The sequence below is a fragment of the Sprattus sprattus genome, assembly GCF_963457725.1.
Source record: "Sprattus sprattus genome assembly, chromosome: 2".
In the NCBI taxonomy this organism is placed as follows: domain Eukaryota; kingdom Metazoa; phylum Chordata; class Actinopteri; order Clupeiformes; family Clupeidae; genus Sprattus; species Sprattus sprattus.
Genome location: NC_137921.1, coordinates 7805523 through 7811522, shown reverse-complemented (window position 1 = coordinate 7811522; position 6000 = coordinate 7805523).

Sequence of the window (6000 nt, the reverse complement as noted above, 5' to 3'; positions counted from 1 at the left end):
TGTGACAGAGCACTTCAAAACTAGACGTAGGGCACGGACATCGGTACAGCTAGATCTGGTCGAACAATGTATTCATTTCTGATTAAACAAGAGGCATTCCATGAGCGAAGATGGCTGAAAGGACCTCACTCTGGTGCTAGTCCCCTGGTCATAGCTCTGCGTTTGGCATATCTTAACCATATCTGCACAATCAACCTATTAAAAATACACTATGACATTCTAACCTTGCTATTAGGGATGCAAATTATCGATTAATTCATTAATCATTAGTTGATAATCTTATCGATCGACTTTCGATTAATTGATAAGCGGCGTTTTTCACCTGAGTTTCAGTGCTTCAATAGGGCCTTTAAAAATAGCCATGGTTGCTAGAAGTGCTCTCTATTATTATTATATTACATTACATTATGATAATTCTATTCTATTCTATTATACATTCCTCAAGTAATTATGCATTAGGAAAAGAAAGCAGAGAAGTTTTTTTTATGGTATAGCAAAATCCATTCATTAATTTAAAAAAAAAAGAAATAAATTATGGACTGGCTCAGTTCTTGCATTTGAAACAGACATAAAACAAAAAAGAATAGAAGAAATTAAATAGAGCCAAACAGAATATTATTGAGCCTATAGATTATGAAGAAACTGCATCTAGGCTATTACAAGCTAAATAGCCAACACAACTCTCTGAAGTTTAACTCGCGCTCACGGTAGTGAGGGATAGAGTAGTTACATTCTTAATGACAAGCCATCAGGCAAAGGTAAGCTAGCCCGCTAACGAGCTAGGTATCTAATCATTAAGCCTGAGTGAGCTAGTCCGCTATCAAGCTAAATAGCCAACTCAACTCTTACTTACTTACTTACTAACTCTCATGAGCCAAACTCGCGGGCACACGTTAGCGCGGGAGTAGACAGAGATATTCACATTCATAGCAAGGTGAGCTAGCCCGCTAACGAGCTAGGTAGCTAACTCTATGAAGTCTCAGTGAGCTAGCCCGCTAACAAGCTATTAGCTAACCTGAGTTTTAAGACTATAAGCCATAACTCGCGGCAGTAAGCGAGAGAAGGTATAATACAGTGTAGCTGTGATTTTAGGTTGACCAGGTGAACTGGTGGTGCCATGCAGGACAGCAGCATGCACGGTGTTCAAATGATCACTGAGTGAGCTAGTGGAACTATTGTATTTCAATACCGCATTACACAGAGAACATTTGTTTTCAACCGGTCTCTCGCGCTTGCGCCCTCTAGCGATTAATCGTGATTAATACATTTTGATCGAGCAACCTCTTAATCGACAATTAATCTAAAGTCGATTAATCATTTGCATCCCTACTTGCTATACGTGTTTGTTACTTTCAATTCAAAACTAAATGCATTTTTAATGTTTAATATGTTTATAGAGTTACATAGAGTCTCAAGCCCTGCCTTTGTGTTCAGCAAGATGTCTCAGGAGGTAAGTGAGAGGTGCACGTAGCAGGGAGAGGGGAAGGACCATATTTTGTTGGTAACTGCCCAAAGGTTGAGATGAAGGTGAACAGCGTCCCTCTTGTAGGGCTGATAGACACTGGCTCCTAAGGGACCTTGATGCAACAGAGGATGTTCGACCAGCACTATCCAGCTAATGCTCTATCTTGTGGTGAGGCCCTCAATAAGTTGACTCTTAAAGATGCCAATGGCCTATCAATCCCATATAAGGGCTATGCGCTGATGGATTAAGTATATCAGGGCGTGGGGTTGTTATTGTAGAAAATCACTGCCTCACTACTCATTGGTGTGAATGTTATCATTGCTTGCTGGAATGTTAAATCACCCTGATTGTTTTTAAGGACCAGGGTCAAGGGCGGCCTGGAGGGGTGCAATCGCTGTGTGCCAACGAGGGCTATGATGGAGGGTAGGGATGAGAACGATAAGATTTTAACGATTCCGGTTCCTTATCGATTCCTGCTTATCGAACCGATTCCTTATCGATTCTCTTAACGATTCTTATAATTTGGTAAGGGGCGAAAAAAAAGCACAAACGGGTTTTTTACATTAATGTTCTGTTATATACATTTCTAGAATGTTTACATACACATTTAAATAAAACTTACATAACTTAAATAAAATGTGTTCTGTTTAATATAAACGTTCATCCAAATAACAATGCTCCTTCCTTACAGAAGACGTACTAACTTCAGCCTGTAACGATGACAGACTAGTAGACTCTGAGCCCGTCTGATTTAGAACGTCATCATCAGCTTAATTGGATGGAAATGGAGATTATTTAGAGCGAACGCTGGTTTGCACAATGAAAAGAATGGCACTAACAAAATCGCTGAATTTTCTGATCTGACATACAGCCCTTGTTATTGAGGTAAAGGACTGTATTGTAGGTTGCTTGGTTGTATTGCTAATAGCGAACTATTATGCTAAACGCTTCTAATAGCAATGTAGAGTCCACTACAAACACAATAACGTACTGAAACATAATTACTTGTATCATGTACAAACTAGGCACTCAGTATATTTAACACTTAGCTATTGCTGCCACTGAATTGGCTATGAGAAACTTATCCATATCGAACTGTCAAACTGAGGGAGCTGCATGCGTTGCTTGCTTATTAACGGAGTCTTTTGTACAGCCTAACCCTACCCTAGGACCAACAGAGGGGAGGCAAGCACTGCCCCTGCCTCTAGCCAACGGTTGAAAATAGAAGATTATACAGTTAAGCTAGCCTAGTTATGTAAATGATATATAATATATGACAATGTCCAACATCGCCCATTCTGTTAAGCAATTCAATGCTAAGTTTAGTTATGGTTAACACGAAAACGCAAACGTTTGCTGATAACACACGAGTAACACCGTTATGACTTATGATAAAACATTTTGAGGAGTTTACCTTGGCAAGTAAGGGATGAAGCGCCGACGTTAGTTGAGCTGCTGCTGGCATCGAAAACATGACATTCTTGTAATTTTATACCATGTGTGCTCAAGTGCTTATTCATGGTAGATGTACTTCCTCCCTTTGAGGAAATACATTTTTTACAGAGGTTACAAGTGACCGTGTTCGCATCCGTTCGGGTGAAATAAAGCCACACTTTAGATCGCTTCTGTCGAGTTGCCATTTCTGCTGCGTTCTGACTTTATTATAAGAGTTCGCGCATGCGCAAACGGCACATTGGGAACCGGTTCTAAACAAGACCCGGTTCTCGGTTCCCATCCCTAATGGAGGGTGAAGAGGGATATATGGCTTTGTGCGTCCAGCAAGCTGTAGGGGCCTAGAAGGGGAAGGTGTTGCCAAGGCGTGCCAAGGCATGCCCAAGTGTCCCTCTACGACCGAATTGGAGAAGTGTAAATAAGGCTTAACTGTTCCAGCCAGGAGTGAAGTGGTGGTTTGGGGTTGTGCAAGATGACGGTGTTTTTGCAATCCCCCGACGTTGTTTGGCGATATATTAACCACAACATTAGCGCCGCTACAAAAAACATTTCGTCGCAACTGGTGCGACATTTCCTTAATAATAAGCAAACACAAAACTCACGAAATCCTTGCTTTCAAAGCTTTGTCAAGCTGTTTACTGACATTTGTCATGTTTAATGAAGAGATAGAGGGAGAGAGATACAGGCAGGCACACAGACAGACAGACAGGCAGGGAAACAGTCCTAGACAGGTTCACTAGTTTTGTTTCATTTCATTTGAGCTACATGACAGTCTGTTGCAGTGTTGAGGTATATTGTGGTATATTATTAGTGTAATGCTGCTTATGCTTCAACTCAGTCAGAAAACAGTGTGTACTGTGTTGTCAGATTTACAGAGATTATGTATGTCACTCTTGATCATTATGCACAACATTGATTTATCTCATTTACAAAATTTGCAGCATAATGCCAAGAAAAGACACTGCAAAAGCAGAAGGACAGGGAACTGCAGCAAGCAGCTCAGGGTAGCAGCTCTCTTTTATCAAAACTGTGTCACTGCAATGCCCCCCCTCCACACACACCAAGTGCATTGCAAAGGGAGAGAGTCGTCAGCCCATCGCAGTGAAATGCGGAACTTTAGCAGACATGCGGAACTGTAGCGGAAAAATAAGAGAACTTGTTCAACCTGGGCTCAGCGAGATCAACACAAAGATGGAATAAAAATCACACTGTATGCACAATGTATCCATAGTTGTAATTGCTTACCAGAAAATAGCTTCAAACACATACAGTAGACAGACATCCTGGCACATCACACACACACACACACACACACACACACACACACACACACACACACACACACACACACACACACACACACACATTCTCATGCCAAGTGCATTGCAAAGGGAGAGAGTCGTCAGCCCATCACAGTGAAATGTGGAACTTTAACTGACAAGCGGAACTGTAGCGGAAAAATAAGAGATCTTCTTCAACCAGAGCTCAGCAAGATCAACACAAAGATGGAATAAAGATCACACTGTATGCACAATGTATCCATAGTTGCAATTGCTTATCAGAAAATAGCTTCACACACATACAGTAGACAGACAAATACATCTTGGCACATCACACACATACACACACACACACACACACACACACACACACACACACACACACACACACACACACACACACACACACACACACAACATACTTCTCACGCCAAGTTCATTGCAAAAGGAGAGAGCCGTTAGCCCATCACAGTGAAATGCGGAACTTTAGCTGACATGCGGAACTGTAGTGGAAAAATAAGAGAACTTATAAAACAATTGGGTTCTATTGCGTAATTTAGCTGTTTCTGATTGGACGAGAGACGTTCCATGCTGTGGTTATTCGTCAACATACCAACAGTCACGGGACTTTTCACAGCTAATAATAAATCACTCTGCGATGAAAAATTTGCGTTGATGATAACCGTTAATTCAAAATTCTTAAAATTCCAAACCAAGACCTTGACAATGGAACCATTTTTTGTTGCGGAGAAACAATGGTGAAATAAACCATTTTTAATCAATAACTTTGTGTTGAAATGTTAATTTGTTGACGGTAGAATTGTTTTATGAAAGCAATATAGCACTTGTGGGAGTGGGGTAGGTAAGGGATAATCCACCAGGTGTTGTTGACGGCACTCGCCTGCGGCCTCGGTGGCTACGGCCGAACACCACCCGTGGGATTGTCCCTTACCTACCCCACTCCCACTAGTGCTATATTGCTCAATTGTTCAACCAGGACTTAGCGAGATCAAGACAAAGATGGAATAAAAATTACACTGTATGCACAATGTATCCATAGTTGTAATAGCTTACCAGAAAATAGCTTCAAACACATACAGTAAACAGACAAATACATCCTGACACATCACACACACACACACACACACACACACACACACACACACACACACACACACACACACACACACACACACAACACAAAACAGGTTTATGATTAGGGCTTTGAAGGTTGAACTATTTATATTTAATGTAAATCACTAACTCTTGCTAACTTTGCTAAGATATCTCGCCCTTTGAATACTCTCCTGATTGGTGCCTCTGCTGATAAACAAGCAAGTTCTTGCCGGATCTCGTGGTCTGACAAATGTAAAGGGGTGTGTAAACATCTAAAGACTGCCTTAACTGGGGCCCCTGTCCTGGCAAATCCCGATTTCTCTAAGTGTTTCATCTTGTACACAGACACGAGTGATTTGGGTCTTGGAGCAGTCTTGGACCAGAACCAAGGTGGGTGTGAGTGGGCAGTAGCCTTTGCTAGCAGAAGCCTACATCTAGTGAGTGGAATGACGCTAACTATCGTTCCATCAAATTAGAACTGCTTGCCTTGAAGTGGGCTATTACAGAAAAGTCTAAAGATTATCTGATGGGGGCCAAGGTGGTAGTTAATACAAACAACAACCCACTAGCTCTTCTGCAGAGTGCCCAGTTGGGGGTCACAGAGCTAAGGTGGGTGGCACAATTGTCAGCCTTTGAGTAGGAGGGGAAGTATCGATCCGGCAAAGAAAATCCGAATGCTGATGCCCT